General features: G+C 35.9%; 1 protein-coding gene and 3 pseudogenes across 37 annotated transcripts in view; all 4 read left to right on the forward strand.

Annotated features, from left to right (window-relative positions):
* Window positions 1-19,940, forward strand: part of LOC110598540 (uncharacterized) — a 287,890-nt gene that overhangs the window by 48,249 nt on the left and 219,701 nt on the right. For 20 of the 37 annotated variants that reach the window (XR_013438630.1, XR_013438632.1, XR_013438638.1 and 17 more), the window contains 6 exons: window positions 3,724-3,797; window positions 6,528-6,673; window positions 10,027-10,154; window positions 12,542-12,688; window positions 15,409-15,488; window positions 16,605-16,751. The gene's annotated coding sequence lies outside the window, so the exon portion shown is untranslated. The other 17 variants (XR_013438629.1, XR_013438631.1, XR_013438635.1 and 14 more) reach the window with 10 other exon arrangements.
* On the forward strand, window positions 6,892-6,974 carry LOC120887020 (small nucleolar RNA SNORD116; annotated as a pseudogene).
* Window positions 12,915-12,998, forward strand: LOC144378266 (small nucleolar RNA SNORD116; annotated as a pseudogene).
* LOC120887017 (small nucleolar RNA SNORD116) lies at window positions 16,978-17,061 on the forward strand (annotated as a pseudogene).

The raw sequence follows: 19,940 nt of genomic DNA on the forward strand, positions 1-19,940 counted from the left end.
TTTTGTTAGGTTGATTCCCAAGTTTTTTTGTTTTTTTTTTTTGAGGATATTGAGGCGCCTCCGTGGCGCAGGCCTCCGCTGCTGCTGCCTTCCGGCTCTCTCATTTGTTTTTAAGAATTTATTTCTTCTGTGATTTCTTTTATTATCTATTCCTCATTCAAAAGTATATTATTTAAATTCCAAATGATAGGATGATTTTGTATTTTTATTTTACTTATTTCTGATTTCATTATCATATTCTATAATAGGATACAAGGAATTATCTCTTTTTTGTTTTTGCTAAGATTTGCTTGGTGCCCCAAATTATGATCTATTTTAGAGAAAGTTCCATGAGAAGTTCTACTGAGAAGACAGTGGCTTCACTTGTCAATGGTGAAATATTCTAAATACTTCTATTAGGTTCTTTTGATTAATAGTATTTTTAGTCCTGAAATATCTAATGATGAAATAAATGGGTTGAAATTCTCTAGTATTATTGTATTATGCTATATTTAATTATTTTTTATCATACTCTTATTTTATTGGTAGGAAAACTAGGAAAGTTTATTAAATAAGAAATACAAAGCATAATGTAGTTAAAGATAATGAAATAGAATTGGTGTCTTAATTAGTATTTTCCATCTTTTTTAAAAAAATATTTTTTAGTTGTAGTGTAGTTGGACATAATACCTTTATTTTATTCATTTAGTTTTTATGTGGTGCTGAGGATCAAACCCAAGGCCCACACATACTGGACGAGCACTCCACCGCTGAGCCACAACCCCAGCCCAGTATTTTCCATCTTTAATTAGTAAAAATTATCTTCTTTAAAGTATAAGAAAAAATTACCCATATTAACACTACTGACAATAAACTTCACTAATTTAACACTATATCTCTCCAACCTTTTGTATTCATTAGCACTTAGCACTTAGCATAAAAGTTGATGGATCTTTATATTTCTAAAAGTATTAACTAAAATAGGTTTCCAATTGGAAAAGATAATAACTAATACCTTTTGGTATTAAATAGAATTGAATTCTTTATACCTTCATTTTATTTATTTATTTTTATGTGGTGCTAAGGATAGAACCCAGTGTCTCACACATCCTAGGAAAGTGCTCTACCATTGAGCCACAACCCCAACCCCAACTCTAGAACTATATCCTAATAATCAAATTAAAGACATATCAAGAAAACAATGACATCACTGAGGGTTGTGTCAGATTGCCATTTACTGTCTAATCAGATATTCTTAAATTACTATTTGAGTTTTTATATTGAGAAGCATTTGCTTTCTGTGTATAGATACACATTGTTTGGGGCAGAAATATTTACAACCATTGTATCTTATTGTTGAATTATTCCTTTAACCAATATGAAGAAACTTCTTTGTCTCTTCTGATTAATCTTGGCTTGAAGTATACTTTTTCCTGATATGATAACATATTGCTTTGGTTTTCTCTTTGCATGGATTATTTTTTTTCTACCCTTTCACCATTTATCTCTGGATGTATTTGCCTATGAGGTGAATTTCTTGTAAACAACATATGATTAGATATTATTTTTTAATCCAATATTCCAATCTATGTCTTTGGATTGCAGAATTTAGACCATTTACATTCAATGTTATTATAGAGAATTATCTTTATTTCCTGCCATTTTTATTTCTCATATTTAATTCAGACTTTATTCTCCTTCAGTTGACAAAGTGAGATTCATCCTTGTGTTAGTTTTCATTTTTACTTTTTCATTTCTTCTTCATAAATATTTTATTATGTTTTGTGATATAGGATTAGTGGTTACAAATTATTTGTTTCTATTAATCATTGAAGGTTTTTATTTCATATTCAATTTTGAAGGATAGTTTTGCTAGTTATGGTAATCTTTGCTAGCACGCATTTTGTCAGGGCTTGTTATATACTATTGCAAACCCTCTTGTCTTTTGGGGTCTGGGTTGAGAAATCAGTTAAAATTTGAATTGGCTTACCTCTAAATGTGACCTGCCATGTTTTCTCTTACAGCTTTTAAAATTCTAACTTTATCCTGCACATTAGACTTTCACATTAAAATGTGTCTTGGAGAGGATTTATTTTGTCCTTGCCTATTTGGAATTCTATATGCATCTTGTATTTGGATTTCCATCTTATTTGTAAGATTTGGAAAATTTTCTGAAATTATTTTCTTGAAAAGATTGTGCATTTCTTTAGTGTGTGTTTCAAAGCCTTTTTCAATCCCAGTGATTCTTAAATATGATCTCTTGATGTTATCCTAGATTTCTTGAATATTTGTTTCATGATCTCTTAATATCTTTTCTTCATTGTTGCATTTTTAAAATTATATAATTGGTCTTCAAAGTCTGAGAGTCCATATTCAAAATGATCTTATTTATTTATGATGCTTTCCATTAAATTTTTTAAAGAGCATTCGTTTTTTTAAAAAGAGAGAGAATTTTTTAATATTTATTTTTTAGTTTTTGGTGGACATTTTATGTGGTGCTGAGGATCGAACCCAGCGCCCTGCATAAGCCAGGCAAGTGCGCTACCGCTTGAGCCATATCCCCAGCCCAAGAGCATTCTTTTTAAATATTTTTTGTTGTAGATTGGACACAATACCTTTATTTATTTTTATGTGGTGCTGAGGATTGAACCCAGTGCCTCAGATGTGCAAGGCATGTGCTCTACCTCTGAACCACAATCCCAGCCCCTCCATTAAATTTTTAATTTGATTTATCAAGCTGTTGATTTATCTGGTTCTTTTTAGAATCTCTCTTTATTGAAATGATGTTTCAGTTCTTGTATTTTCTAATTTCTTATTTTAGCTCATTGGACATTCTATTAATTTTCTAAATTATTCCTGACATTTCCTTCACTGTGATATTAATGTAGTCAGTTGTTGAACTGTTATGGGGTATTTAGGGAGATTAGTTCTCTTGATTTTTCATATTGCTTGCATGACCTCTCATCTCTTTGGATGATTATTGCTTCTTTTGTTATACAAGGAACATTTCAGTGATCTTATTTCTCTTAAAAGCACCAGGGTGAGCAAATATCCGAGTGTGGGAAGCCATTCTAACACGTGATTGGGCGACTCTCATTAAGGGCCTGAGGCACTTTGGCTAAGTCGAAGTTTTCCCGACCCTTTCCTGATGAGAGAGCCCATCCGTGTGGGGGTGTGCCTGACCACTGACCCCGGGGACCCAATCACTGACCCTGACCTTGGAGTGCAGCCCCCCCTCAACCTTCATTGGATGGAATTCTCCCCTGAATCTCTTGTTCCCCAATAAAAGGCTGGTCCCCGGCATGCTCGCTCTCTCTCCTGCTAGCCCTGAGTAATCCCTGCTGCCCTACTGGGCAGTTTAGAGGAGCCGTCTCGGACCTAGAAATAGAAATAAGGTAACTGAGTCTTGTGTTTTATTTCGATCTCTTCTAACTAACTTTATGCCTAGAACCTCATTAATGAAACCACTGCGCAGGCTGCGTGGTAGATCCGAGTACTAATACTTTCACTCTGTGTGTCTTCTGCTGTTCCCAGTGTCAGCACTACTTTGAAATAAAGCACTAAACCCTATTTACTACAATCTTTCAGAACAAAGTCACATACTAATCAACTTTAGGACAAACAAAAAACTTGTTGGTAATCTTCTCTATCATTCTTAATAATGATATAAGCTTGTAGTAATATCCAGAATAGTTTGGAAAAAATAGTTATTAATGACATTAAAATTGCTATTACATTATACAGCAGCTGAAAAGGGAAGAAGAGAAAAATTGGACAAAAGAAGAGAGAAAAAACAGAAAAGAATAATACACACCAAGGTAAAAAAAAAAAAAGAGGAAAAAGATGAATGGGGCGATTTGAGGCAGTAGCAGGGAATGTTAAAAAAAAAATAGGGGCTTAGAAATGCAAGTGTTACCTGAGCTAGGAAAACAAAGACAGAATGATTTGAATTAATGCTTGAAAGCATTAAGTTGATAATGGTGGTACATGCTTGTAATTCCAAGTGACTGAGGCAGGAGGATCACAAATTTAAGGCCAGTCTCAGCAATTTAGCAAGGCACTAAGCAACTTAGTGAGACCCTGTCTCCAAATAAAAAATAAATAAAAAGGGCTGGGAATGAGACTTAGTGGTTGAGTGCCCCTGGGTTCAAGCTCTGGTACCAACAAAACAAAACATTAGAATAAATACAACCAAATGAGTTGAAGACATGTTATCAAATGCTATAGTAACAATTATTGATTCAAAATAAGAGTAATATATATGTGACCAAAGTTGACATTAGAGCTATTTATAGTAAACCATGCCAAGGTGGAGAAAATTCTTCTGATGTCTTTTTGATTTGCATTGCATCATGATTTGGGATTTTTCGAAGAATATTCATCAATCCTCAGCTTTGTATCTACCCAGAAGTGCTCTCTTGATTCCTATGGACTTCCTACCAACTGATTCTTATGTTTATCCAGTGGCCTGAAGCTGGATGTTTGGAAGGTGCTATTTTACATCTGCTAACTATTTCTATTGTGTTCAGAAGCATAGGATACTGTCAACTCTGACTGCAGCAGATCATTGTGTACTAGCTTTCCTCCACAGGATTCTCTTCAAAGTGGCATAGAGCCTGGGGGCTGTCTGGAAGTATAGGATCTATGGCTGTGGGCTCTCCATGGGTAATCTGCAATTCAGAAGCTTCTCCTCTGACGGATACAGATCACCAAGGCATTGTCCCTGGGACCAGGAAAGGGACTCTACTGATTCATACCCCCACTACCTATGGTTGTGAACCATAGACTCCACTTCTCTCCACTGGCTCAGCCAGAGACAGCTGTCCCACTTGTGTGTGAGCTCCCAGTGCCCATGGCAGCAAATTAGCCATGAATCAAGGCAGCCATCCCCTCCACTGCTAGACAAAGGCAGCCATCCTACCAGCACTTTAGCTCTCACTGCCTGCCACCATGAATTGCAGGTGTCCATTCTACTCCTGTATCTGCCTGAACTCCTGTGAAATCTGTGTAGAGTGGCTGGGTTAAGCTAGCCCTTCCCAGGAATGACCAGCTCTTGGGTCTCCTTTACCCTATTCCCTCTGTCTGTGGTTGGGGGAGGGGATGAAGATTTCAGTAACTATTGGCTCCAAGTGATCCCTCTACAAGTTCCCTCTTGATGGATTATGGTATACTTCAGAGGTATACCTTCTGGCTTGTTGTTGTTGTTGTTGTTGTTGTTGTTGCTATCTAAGGTGGGAGAGAAGCTGTGTTGATTTAATTCCTTCGAGAAAGACTGGCCAGCTATGGACTCCTCAAAATGGCTGCTATGCCTTGCACAGCTTTCAATCCACAATTTGGATTAAACTGCTTGATTTCCTTCACTGACTGCTGTTCTACTGCTTTTTAATTTAGTCTACTTTTCTTTTCAGCTTTGTTAAGGAAATGAGCTTATGGGTTTTCCATCTCCCTTTTTTTCTTTCTCTTTATTGCCCCTCTCTCCCACCATATTCTGGTCTGGATTTGGGATTAAGGAACACTATCCTTATTTTCTGTTCTGATAACCAAACCTCAAGTCTCTCCAAGTCTCAGACTCTCCAATATTGAGTCTTAAAACTTTTGCTCTATCACCCACCGCTCCAATTCACTATTCCTTTACTGATTCCTCTCTGGATTGTGATGATATCAAGGGTCACTACTTAGCTTAGCCATACCATCTTCCTCTCCTACCAGTTTTTTAGTTTTTTTTTTTAATCCTGCCATTCAGTGTTCAAACTTTTAGAAATTTTAGTGAGGGATTCAACTAATGCATGAAAAGTTTTAAATTGTAAAATGATTAAACTTCCAATTCTTGGAATTTCATGTATATTTAATTGACCAATATACTTTAGCAAATTTTCTGTGCCTTTAAAGAAAGAAAGATGGTTTTAAATGATATTGAGAGAGACTTTGGGTAAAACTTTGACACCAACATCTCAGAAAAAAAATCACCTTCTATACTTCTTCATTCCAAGCAATGAATGGGATTTTCTTGTTATATAAGTTTTCGTGTACATACCAAAGGTTAGTTTATTATAACCTTTTAATAGTAAACATTCAATTGAGAAAGCATTGTTCCTCAATTTCCCTGCCTTTCTCTGTTCTTTATAGATGACAAATGATATGAAAATGCATAAAATTCTTCCAGCAACATCATTGGATTACTGATTGTGTCCTTTTTAAAAATTTCCTTCTTTATAAATAATCAAAAGGACAATTTTAAAAGTAATTGTCAACTTTTAATAGACATTTTGTGGGTTATTTTTATTTTGTAAGTAATCAGGAGTAAAATTGGTTTTACGATGTCTATAAATCCAAACAGTGTGAAGTATTAATCATCTGGTGAGACATCTAATGATTTTGTCTTATTTATTTCAGGGAGTTTTTACTTGTGCTTTTATCAATAACATGGGGAAAATAGTGGCAGGATAATGCCTCAGTATACTTGGTATTCAGACACACAGTGAATCATTCAGTCTTACCATGGATACATAAGTATCTTGTCTTTAAAAGTATTGGCTTTATTCCCACAGGTCAATGTAGACCAAGGTGAGCTAATAAGGAAAAGTTTAATTCCTTCTTTTTGAGAAGTAACATGAAAGAGAGTTCTGACAGTAATTCTGCTAATTCATCTTCAAAAGAATCTATTACCACAGATTGATGTGAGCACTCAATCATGGTAAGCATTTTGTTCTGAAAATAGTGACCTTTTTCCTAGGGAATCAATCCAATGACATTGGACCTTGACTATGTTAGGCAGCCATGGGGCTAGTCATTAACTATGATGCAGGGCTCGATGATTGAAGTATGGGTCCATGCATACCAGGGTGATAAAAAGATGAACACTCATATCTGCCACATACCTCAAGCTCAGGGTCCCTTTTATTCAATGTACCTGGACCAATGATTACTTACAAAAACAAATCTTGTTGTAATCTGAACAAAATGAGTGACCAAACCACTTCTGTGAGCTAAGGTTCAGCATAGGGACCCTGCTAGGCAGACATGTAGGTGTATTTCTGTATTTATTCAAGCAGTATAAGCCACTGGGACTGAGGTATTTGAAAGCTATCCTGATTGCATCTGTTGGAAGAAATGGATTGGATAGTTATCTATCAATATTTGCTTGTGGAGTAAAAGTGGAAACTCATTGATTGTTTGGCTTATAGCATCCATACACTATAGTAAACAGATACTTGAAAACAACACATAAGTCATGAGACCCTCTCCTTGAGCTAGTCACATGTTTGAACTGCCATATTCTGGTTGTTAATGGGTCTGAGGATGAAAATATAGTCAGAATCCAAAGACATAATTATGACTTTTTAAATTCTAATTTTCTATTAAGTGAATCAATTACATGGTAGTTGAAGAATAGGTACTTTGCTCTGTGGAACCGTCACAATATATTTTAATTTGCTGCCAACCCAGTCACTACAATTGGATAGTTCTTTTTATTTATTTTGTTTACATTTTCTATAAGCTAAGGAACCAATTTCAGTGTCAGTTTTAATGCTGACATCAACCACAGGCCACATTAAATAGTTTTAGCTATGATTATAATTTACATTGTTGTGTTTTTAAATAGATTTTATTCTCTACTTTCCTATAGCCTATCAATATTTTCCATTGCATTGAAAGAGATATTCTAATTATAATAACTTATTTGAAATAGATGTGCTAGGGAACCTTAAAAATGTATATTTCCTGAAATATTATTTTTATACTCATGATCAAAGATGTGATATTTTCTCATGCATGTGGCCCAATGCCTTAGGTGAATTTTTATAATTGCTTATAACTAAATTGATTAACACAGTTCTGTTTCACAACTTCCTTCATTTCCCCTGTACTTTGTAGATTAAGTGCTAGAATTCCCTGAAATATCATTGCAATACCAGTGAAATACTGATTTTTTATGACCTGTGTTTGCTTCCTATGAAGAATCAACATAATATATTCCTGAGGAAACATTCAATTTTAGTAAATTTATTTTTGTGAGTTATTTTTACTATTTTAAGTAATCAAGAATTAAATAGGTTTACAAAGAGTTTTTTAATTAAAATATTAAATATTAATAGTCTGATAATTTATCTCAGGCTTCAGTCTTCTTAATTTTAATTATTCTATACTTTTTTCTACTTTCTATAGCATCTGAAGCATTCTACAGAAATTATAAATTAGTGTATTTTGTATAGGTAAATAGTGATAACTGCTGTCTTATGCAGTTGTAAAAACTGGACATATCTGCTTCTCGTATTCCCAGATTATTACCCATGACAACATGGACCAAGTACTAGGTTTCAAATAAGCAGATTTGTTCCTTCCCGTGTCATCACATAAAGAAAAAATACTGGGAATTATACATCCTCTCTTTCTTAAGGGCCAATGGGAATTCTCTTATGGCAATTGTTTTGTCCTAAAAATACTGACATTCTTCTTAGGGAAACACAACATTCCAATGACACTAGACCCTGGCTATGCTAGGTGACTATGTGACTTGTCATTGACTGGGATGTTGGTCTGCATAATTGAAGAGTGTAATTAAGAGTATACCAGGGTGACAAAAACCTGGGTGATCAGAAACTGCCACATACCTCAGGTTCAGGGTTCCTTTTATTCAATGATGACTTACAGAAATGAATCTCATTGGAATCGGGATAAATTGAGTAACCAAACCACTTCTGTGAGTTGAGGTCCAGCAAGGGGACCCTGCTAGGCAGACATGTGGAGGGAGTTTAAGTAGTCAGCAGCTGGGTATGAAACTAACCTGTTCACAGCAAATGAATTGTATAGAGGTCTATAAATACCCAATTATAGGATGACACAGATTTTTTTTAAGGGCTTACCCAATTATAGGATGACACAGATTTTTTTTTAAGGGTATATAGATGCTAAGACATCTATATACCTAGTAAATATACTCTAGAGAAACAGGACTTGACTGGTGAGATTCATAGGAAATTATTATTTCTATCCTTGGGTTAGCTGACATTTATCTAAGCTACCTAAGTCTTCTAGCTGATAGTTTTTCTTTAGAGTGAAATAAGATGACCAATGTCCAAAGATGTTGAAGATATTTTATTTTTTATTTTCTATACTAAAAAATTTGCATGGGAATTTAGGAAAGGGTACTACTATATATGGAATCAACTAGTGGATTTTATTTATTTATTTATTTGCCAATTTAGGCACTAGTTTTGGAACAAGTTTGCTTTCACTTTTTCCTATAAAAAGGGAATGATTTTTTATATTAGCACTGCCTTCAAATATATGCTTCATTAAATATCTTAGATGTGAAAAGGTTATGTTCATTTTTACATGAATGTATTGGACACATATACCTGTCCTCAATATTTTCCACTCTATTGAAAGAGATATTCTCATTATAATAAATAATTTGAAGTGGATGGATATGCCAGGGAAATTTTGATATTAACATTTTATAAAATATTATTTTACATAGTTGTGACCAAAGATGCTGCAAGCAAGTTTAGTTGTGTTTGTCATACAGTTGGTCCAATGAATGTCTTGTGTGAATTGTTAAAATTAATTGTAATTCAGTAATCTATTAGCATTTTTTTCTCAGCTTCCCTAATTCCCCTGTACTTTTGTAAATTAGGCATGATAGAATCCATGGAATCCCACCACTGGAGAGTCACATAATAAAATTGTTACCTACCATCTCCTTTATCTGTAAATGATGAAAACAATATACTCCTGAGGTAACAACAAATTTTTTAGTGAATTCTTGTGAGGTTTGGTATCATTTTTTTAAATTATCGAAAATTTAATTTTGTGAACAATATGTTCATACAAACAGCCTCAAGCATTATTAAGTTGTGCTAAGACATCATTATTTTTAAGATTTTGTGCTTTTTGTTACTTTGAATAACATCTAATCCATTTTATAGAGATTGTAAATTAGTATATTTTATGTGGAAGTTAATAGGGAAATTGCCTATCCCATGCAAATGTGAAAAAAAATAATCTGTATACTTTCATATTCCTATATATAATCTCTCCCTATAGGTCAATGTAAACCAAGATCTGCAATTCATCTGGATAAATTTATTTCTTCATTTGTGTTGTCATGTGAAGGAAAGTATTAGGAATCATTCAGTCTCTCATCCTCAAGAGCCAGTGGTATTTCTCACAAAGTAAGCATTTTGCCTGAACATACTTATATTCCTTGTAGAAACCACAAAGCTCCAACAGCACTGCATTGTGGCAGCCATGAAACTGGTCTACATGATTAAAGATGTGGGTCAGTGTGTCTCAGTGTGATTAAGGCTAAGTGATCAGTGTCTGCCACATACCTCAGGTACAGGGTCCCTTTTATTCAATGTGCCTGGAACTCAGTTAACTTACAAAAATGGATCTTGTTGGAATCTGAACAAAATGAATGACCAAACCACTTCTGAAAACTGAGATTTGGCACAGGGACCCTGCTAGGCAGAAATTTGGGAGAATTTCAGGTGTTCAACCAGTAGGTCTCACAGATCTGAGGGAAATTGAAAACTACCAAATTGTATAGATTAGTTGAAATGAAATGGATGTTTGTTTATAGATATCCAATTGTGGAATATAAGAGTTAGTCCTTTGTTATTTCACTGGTAGCCTCTATATTCTGGGTTGGAGATTAACACCTGAGTAGTGAACACTTTGGGAAACTATTTTACCTATACGTGAGTCGTTCTTCTCATTGGGAATAGTCTACTAAGGTCCTAGTAAATGACCACTTAAAAGATATGAGGAGTTTTTATTTGGGCTTTATCACTTAAATTATAAAAGTATTATGGAACATGTAATTTTTGTTTTTCTTAAAGGGTAATGACATATTTTAGTTTGATCCTTCACATGGTCACAAGCACATATTTTGTGTTACCTGTGTTTGGGGCTCAGTTTTCTACATGCTTGAGGGAAGGATTCCAATCCTGCAAGAAGAATTTAAACTATAAAATAATTGTATTAATATATATTTTGTGGACTGATATTCATTCTTTCAACCATTTTCTATTTAAATGGATATTTTAGTTTTAATGAGTTATCCTGAAAGAGACCTTCAGGAACACTTTGACACCAATGTCTTAGGAAAAAAAATTACCTTCTATACTCTGTTCTAATCAGTAAATACAATTTTTTGTCATGTAGGTTGTCAAGTACATATCTATGATTGCTTTCTAGAAATCTTTTAACAGTAAACATTCAATTGGGAAGGTATTGTTCTTCAATTTTCCTGACTTCTTCTGTACTTTGTAGTTGAAAGGAACATTAGAAGCACTTAGAATTATTACTGCTATAATGGGACATTGCCATCAGTGACCCCATCTTGGTTTATTGTTGTTTCTAATTACCAGGATATATTCTTTATACTGCATCCTGGAGCATCTTACCCTCAAGACAAAAGAAGCCTGTTATTAGAAGTTTATCACATCTGATCAGTGCTTTCTTAATTCATTCTCCTGGAAAATGCTGGTTTTTGAATGTTGTCCCTAATTTATTTCTCATATATTCCCCATATCCAAAAAGACTTTAAGGTGATATCAGAGACATTGAAATGTATGGCTCCTTCCAGAATACTGACATCCTCAATGAAACCTAATTTCTTTATCCCAAATGTGCATCTCTCAGACAATGGTTTTCTATGTAGCAAGTTCCGAATCTCAGGTTGGTAATACAGCCACAACATAGAGCTACTGAGCTAGCCACTTTTTATCAACTTCTGTATCTTGAAACGATCAAAACACCAGTTTCTGAGACAACATGACAATTTCTGTGTGTGTGTCTGTGTGTGTGTTTCTGGAAATTGAACTCAGGGAATCACACATGCTAGGCACAGAACTATACCTCCAGCCGCAATGTTTAGCATGTACCCTGTTCAGTTTGGGGGTTAGCTCAGTGATAGCATGCCATTGTAGTGTGCATGAAGCCCTAGGTTTGTTTTGCAGCCTCACAGCTGTAAATAAATGAAAACATATTTTCATTGGTCATGTTTATGTTACAAGAAATCATGAATGTAATTGGTTTTATGAAGTCTGTGAATCCACACAGGGGGTATTAGTAATCTTATGAGACATCTGATATGTCTGTCTCTTTTTTCAAGAGATTTCCTACCTCCTCTCTTTGGAATATGGGAATAATGCTAGTAGGATAATATGCCAGTGTATTGTACGTGCGAGGACATAGTAAACTTTACCCCGTCTTTCCCTGATGGATAAATGGATACATGAACTTGCCCTTGTTACATATAGAATTAACCATGTACAACTTACCATACTTATCTGTGGGTCACACATCTGTGATTCAATCAGACATTTGGGGGAAAAAATTGGTACTCAACATATACCCTAGGGTTTTGTCTTGTCATTATTCTCTAAACAATGCAAATAATCACAATGGGTGTAATTTATGCAGCATTTACTTGTATTTGGATATTATAAACAATAAGGGACTTGAGCATCCTCAGATTTTGGTGTCTTCTGGGTATCCTTGTACAAACTCACATGGGTACTAAGGAACGAATATGTTCACTGTGTTTCCACAGATCAACGTGGACCATGTGTAGATTGTATATAAACAAAGTTTATTTCTTCCTCTTGCAAGGTGACATGGAAGAGAGTTTGAGAAGAATTCAGCTTAATTATTCTCAAGTGCTTCTATGCTCATAGTTTGATGTGGTAATTTGCTCATGGTAAGCATCTTTTCCTGAAAATACTAACATTCCTCCTACGGAATCATATCACTCCAATGGCATTGGACCCTAGCTCTGATAGACAGCCATGGAAATGGTGTTAAACTGTGATGCAGGGCTCCATGAATGAAGAGTGTGGGTCCATGTGTCCCAGAATGACAAAAACCTGGGTGATCAGTAGCTGCCACATACCTTAGGCTCAGGGTCCATTTTATTCAACGTGCCTGGACCAATGATGACTTACAAAAAATGGATCTTGTTGGAATCTGAACAAAATGAGTGACCAAACCACTTCTGTGAGCTGAAGTCCAGCATGGGGACCCTGAAAGGGAGACAGGGGTGGCAGGGGCGGGGCGGGGGGAATTCAGGGTGTTCAGACAGTGGGACCCATAAGCAATAAGGTATTAGAAAACTGTCTTCCTTATATTAGGTTAGAATGAAAAAAATTATAGAGAGCTCTTTTTGAATTGGGGGTAGTGGTGTTCCATTGCACTCCTCGGAGTGCTTGACCAGAGCATTCGTATACCTGCTTCTCAGGTATATGAATGGTATAGGAATGCTAGGGACAAGGCCACACATCATGAACACTGTGAAAGTAGCTGTGGTTGCATTTGAAACATTCATACCATTTTCTTCTTAGTTTCTAAGTATTGCAATGTTATTTTTAAGTTTACTTTCAAACGGATACATAAAAGATGTTCGTACTAGGGGGGTACCATGTAACTTTTTATTACATGAATACCTTGTATTGGGATTAAATCAGGTTAAATATACCTGTCCTCTCGAATATTTATCATTTCTGTGTGGAAAATGTTTCAAAATTCCTTTCTCCTCAATTTTTGAAATGTGAAGTACATTATTATCTGCGGTCACCCAACTGTGTATAACAGAACTTCTTAGGCCTATATAACTGCAACTTAGTCCCTATTAATCATTGTTCTCCATACCTTCCACTTCCTGTACTCTCGCAAACCTCCAGTAAACACCATTCTACTCTCAGCTTCTATGCAGTCTACTTTTAGTTTCCACCCATGAAAGAGAGCATATGGTACTATTTTTTCTGTGCATGTCTTATTTCACTTAATAAAATGATCTCTTCCATTCATTTCACAGTCAATAGGATTTCATTCTTTTTTGTCAGATTGTATTCCTTGTTTTATAATGTGCTACGTTTCCTTTTTTATTGATTTTATTATTATTTTCAAATACACGACAACAGTGGAATGCATTACATTCCTTATTACACATATAGAGCACAATTTTTCCTTTCTCTGTATATAAAGTATGTTCACGGCAATTTATACCATTGTACATGTACTTTTTTTGGCATGACAATTCTTAATACACATATTTATCACAATTTTTCATATCTCTGTTTGTACATAAGGTATGTTGACACCCAATACAAGTTTTCATACATGTACTTGTATAATGAAGACCATCACATTCTAGCATCCTTGCTAATCCCCTCTCCCCTCCCTTTCCTTCTTACCCCGCTTCCCTATCTACGACCAAACTAATCCTCCCGTGCTCTCCCTCGCTACCCCACTATGAGTCACCACCGCCCCCCCCCCCCGCCCTTATATCAGAGAAAACATTCGGCATTTGTGTTTGGGGCATTGGCTGACTTCACATAGCATGATCTTCTCCAACGCCATCCGTTTCCCTACAAATGCCATGACTTTGTTCTGTTTTTCATGCTGAGTAATATTCCATTGTGTTATGCCACATTTTTTTTTTATCCATTCATCCTCTGAAGGACATATAGGTTGCTTCCACGGTCTAGCTATTGGGAATCGTGCTGCTATAAACATTGATGTGGCTGTGTCCCTGCAGTATGTTGTTTTTAAGTCCTTTGGGTACAGTCCGAGAAGAGGAATAGTCAAATGGTGTTCCATTCCCAGATTTCCAAGAATTATCTCCATACTGCTTTCCAAAGTGGCTGCACCACTTTTTTTTGCACTCCCACCAGCAATGTGTGAGTGTACCATTTTCCCTACGTCCTTGCCAACACGTGTTGTTGTTTGTCTTCATAATAGCTGCCGTTCTGACTGGAGTGAGATGATATCTTAGAGTGGTTTTGATTTGCATTTCTCTGATTGCTAGAGAAGATGAGTATTTTTTCATGTATTTGTTGATGGATCTTATATCCTCTTCTGAGAAGTGTCTGTTCATGTTTTTTGCCCATTTATTGAATGGGTTATTTGTGGGGTTTTTTTGTTTGTTTTTTGGTGCTTAGCTTGTTGAGTTCTTTATATACTTTAGAGATTAGTGCTCTATCTGATGTGTGAGCACTAGAATGCTCCTAGGATGTAGGCTCTCTCAGATTGTTTCTTTTGAGGAGAAGAAACTTTTTAGTTTGAATCAATCCCATTTATTGATACTTACTTTTAATTCTTATGCTATAGCAGTCTTATTAAGGAAGTGAGGGGCCTAATCCCACATGATGAAGATTAGGGCCTACTTTTTCTTGTATTAGACACAGAGTCTCTGGTTTAACTCCTAGGTCCTTGATCCATTTTGAGGTAAGTTTCGTGCATGGTGAGAGATAGGGTTTCAGTTTCATTTTGTTGCATACGGATTTCCCATTTACCCAGCACCATTTGTTGAAGATGCTATCTTTTCTCCAGTGCCTTAGAAGCTCTCAGAATTATTTCTGCTAAAACTGGATATTGCCATCAGTGACTCCATCTTGGTTTCTTGTTGTTTCTCATTCCCAGGATATATTCTTTACTCTGCATCCTGGAGCCTCTTTCCCTCCAGACCAGAGAAGACTGTCATTAGAAGTTTATCACCTCCGGTCAGTGCTGCTTTCTTAACTCGTGGTCCTGGGAAATGCTGGTTTCTGCATGTTGTCCCTAATCTATTTCTCATATAAATATTCCCCATATCCCCAAAGACTTTAAGGTGATATCTGGAGACATTAAAATGTCTGGCTCCTTCCAGATTACCGGCATCCTCAATAAAACCTATTTTCTTTATCTCCAATGTGCATCTCTCAGGCGATGGTTTTCTATGTAGCAAGCTTCCTAACCTCAGGTTGGTAATACAGCCACAACATAGAGCTACTGAGCTAGCCACTTTTTATCAACTTCTGTATCTTGAAACGATCAAAACACCAGTTTCTGAGACAACATGACAATTTCTGTGTGTGTGTCTGTGTGTGTGTTTCTGGAAATTGAACTCAGGGAATCACACATGCTAGGCACAGAACTATACCTCCAGCCGCAATGTTTAACATGTACCCTGTTCAGTTTGGGGGTTAGCTCAGTGATAGCATGCCATTGTAGTGTGCATGAAGCCCTAGGTTTGTTTTGCAGCCTCACAGCTGTAAATAAATGAAAACATATTTTCATTGGTCATGTTTATGTTACAAGAAATCATGAATGTAATTGGTTTTATGAAGTCTGTGAATCCACACAGGGGGTATTAGTAATCTTATGAGACATCTGATATGTCTGTCTCTTTTTTCAAGAGATTTCCTACCTCCTCTCTTTGGAATATGGGAATAATGCTAGTAGGATAATATGCCAGTGTATTGTACGTGCGAGGACATAGTAAACTTTACCCCGTCTTTCCCTGATGGATAAATGGATACATGAACTTGCCCTTGTTACATATAGAATTAACCATGTACAACTTACCATACTTATCTGTGGGTCACACATCTGTGATTCAATCAGACATTTGGGGGAAAAAATTGGTACTCAACATATACCCTAGGGTTTTGTCTTGTCATTATTCTCTAAACAATGCAAATAATCACAGTGGGTGTAATTTATGCAGCATTTACTTGTATTTGGATATTATAAACAATAAGGGACTTGAGCATCCTCAGATTTTGGTGTCTTCTGGGTATCCTTGTACAAACTCACATGGGTACTAAGGAACGAATATGTTCACTGTGTTTCCACAGATCAACGTGGACCATGTGTAGATTGTATATAAACAAAGTTTATTTCTTCCTCTTGCAAGGTGACATGGAAGAGAGTTTGAGAAGAATTCAGCTTAATTATTCTCAAGTGCTTCTATGCTCATAGTTTGATGTGGTAATTTGCTCATGGTAAGCATCTTTTCCTGAAAATACTAACATTCCTCCTACGGAATCATATCACTCCAATGGCATTGGACCCTAGCTCTGATAGACAGCCATGGAAATGGTGTTAAATTGTGATGCAGGGCTCCATGAATGAAGAGTGTGGGTCCATGTGTCCCAGAATGACAAAAACCTGGGTGATCAGTAGCTGCCACATACCTTAGGCTCAGGGTCCATTTTATTCAACGTGCCTGGACCAATGATGACTTACAAAAAATGGATCTTGTTGGAATCTGAACAAAATGAGTGACCAAACCACTTCTGTGAGCTGAGGTCCAGCATGGGGACTCTGCCAGGCAGACAGGGTGGCAGGGGCGGGGCGGGGGGAATTCAGGGTGTTCAGACAGTGGGACCCATAAGCAATAAGGTATTAGAAAACTGTCTTCCTTATATTAGGTTAGAATGAAAAAAATTATAGAGAGCTCTTTTTGAATTGGGGGTAGTGGTGTTCCATTGCACTCCTCGGAGTGCTTGACCAGAGCATTCGTATACCTGCTTCTCAGGTATATGAATGGTATAGGAATGCTAGGGACAAGGTCACACATCATGAACACTGTGAAAGTAGCTGTGGTTGCATTTGAAACATTCATACCATTTTCTTCTTAGTTTCTAAGTATTGCAATGTTATTTTTAAGTTTACTTTCAAACGGATACATAAAAGATGTTCGTACTAGGGGGGGTACCATGTAACTTTTTATTACATGAATACCTTGTATTGGGATTAAATCAGGTTAAATATACCTGTCCTCTCGAATATTTATCATTTCTGTGAGGAAAATGTTTCAAAATTCCTTGATAGATTTTTAGGTACGTTTTTTGCATCTTGAGAGAGAGGGGTTCAATATCATTTTTTTGCATATTGATTTCCCTTTTTCCCATTTGTTGAAGATGCTTTCTTTTGTCCAGTGCATGTTTTTAGCACCTTTGTCGAATATAAGATAATTGTAATTTTGTGGGTTCTTCTCTGTGTCCTCTATTCTGTACCATTGGTCTACTGGCCTGTGTTGGTGCCAATATTATGCTGTTTTTGTTACTATTGCTCTGTAGTATAGTTTAGGGTCTTTTTCTATACTTGTTTTTTAAATTTTTTTTATCTAATTGCTGTCTCCAATGATTCAAGAACTATGTTGAATAGAATGTGTGAGAGAGGGCATACCTCCTTGCTCCAAATTTTCCAGGGAATGCCTTCAGTTTTTCTCCATTTAGAATGATGTTGACCTGAGGCTTGGCGTAGGTAGCCTTTACACTGTTTAGATCTGTTCTTGTTGTCTTTAGTTTTTATAGTGTTTTAAGCCAAAATAGGTGCTGTATTTAGTCAGATGATTTTTTTGCGTCTATCGAGATGATCATAAGATTCTTAACTTTAAGACTTTGGATGTGATGAATTACATTTATTGATTTTCATATGTTGAATCAACCTTGAATCCCTGGGATGAATCCCTCTTGATCATGGTGCACAATCTTTTAGATATGTTTTTGTTTTCGATTTCCAGAATTTTATTGAGGATTTTTGCATCTATGTTCATTAGACGTATTGGTCTGAAGTTTTCTTTCTTTGAAGTGTTTTGTCTGGTTTTGGAATCAGGATGATATTGGCCTCGTAGAATGAGTTTGGAAGTACTCCCTCTTTTTGGAATTCCTGAAATAAATTGAAGGGTATTGGTATTAGTTCCTCTTCAAAGGTCTTGAAGAACTTGGCTCTGTATCCATCCAGTCTTGTGCTTTTCTTGGTTGGTAGTCTTTTGATAGCTTCTTTTATTTCCTCCCTTGTTATGGTCTGTTTTCATTGTGTATATCTTTCTGACTCAATCTGGGAAGATCATATGACTTAAGGAATGCCTTCATTCCTTCACTGTCTTCTATTTTATTAGAGTATAAGCTTTCAAAATAATATCTAATTATCTTCTGTATTTCTGTAGTGTCTGTTGTGATATTGCCTTTCTCATCACATATGCTGGTAATTTGTGTTCTCTCTCTCCTCTTCATTAGCATGGCTAAGGGTCTGTCAATTTTGTTTATTTTTTCAAAGAACCACCTTTTAGTTTGTCTATGTTTTCGGTTGTTTCTTTTGTTTCGATTTCATTGATTCAGCTCTGATTTTAATTATTTCTTGCCTTCTACTGCTTTTGCTGCTGATTTGTTCTTCTTTTTCTAGGGGTTTGAAATGTAATGTGAAGTCATTTATTTTTTGACTTTTTCTTCTTTTAAGGAATGAACTCCATGCAATGAATTTTTCTCTTAGTACTGCTTTCATAGTGTCCCAGAGAGTTCGATATGTTGTGTCTGTGTTCTCATTTACCTCTAGGAATTTTTTAATTTCCTCCTTGATGTCTTCTGTAACCCATTGTTCATTCAATAGCTATTGTTCAGTCTCCATGTGATGCAGAATTTTTTTTTATTTTGTCGTTGATTTCCAATTTCATTCCTTTATGATGGGATAAAATGCCTGGTAGTATCTCTACTCCTTTGTATTTGCTAAGAGTTGCCCTATGGCATATTATATGGTCTGTTTTTGAGAAGCATCCATGTGCTGCTGAGAAGAAAGTATATGTATCCACTTGATGCTGGTTGATACATTCTATATATGTCAGTGAAGTCTAAGTTATTACTTGTGTTATTGAACTCTATAGTTTCTCTATTCAACTTTTGTTTGGAAGATCTGTCCAGTGATGAGAGAGGGGTGTTAAAGTCACCCAAGATTATTGTGTTGTAGTCAGTTTCACACTTGAATTTGAGAAGAGTTTGATGAACATACCTATAACGATTGTTTGGCATATATATATTAATGACTGTTATGTCTTGTTGGTGTATGGTTCCCTTGAGCAGTGTATGATGACCATCTTTATCCCTTTTGATTAACTTTGGCTTGCAGTCTACTTTATTTGATATGAGTATAGAAACCCCTTCTTGTTTCCACAGTCCATGTGAGTAGTATGGTTTTTCCCAACCTTTCACCTTCAGTCTCTGTGTGTCTTTTCCTATCAAATGAGTCTCCTGTATGCAGCATATTGTTGGATCTTTTTATAATCCAATCTGCTAGCCTGTGTCTTTTGATTGGTGAGTTTAAGCCATTACCATTTAGGTTTACTATTGAGACATAGTTTGTATTTCCAGCCATGTTTGCTTATTTTTGTTACTTAACTTGACTTGGTTTTC

The sequence above is a fragment of the Ictidomys tridecemlineatus genome, chromosome 5 (assembly GCF_052094955.1).
Source record: "Ictidomys tridecemlineatus isolate mIctTri1 chromosome 5, mIctTri1.hap1, whole genome shotgun sequence".
In the NCBI taxonomy this organism is placed as follows: Eukaryota; Metazoa; Chordata; class Mammalia; order Rodentia; family Sciuridae; genus Ictidomys; species Ictidomys tridecemlineatus.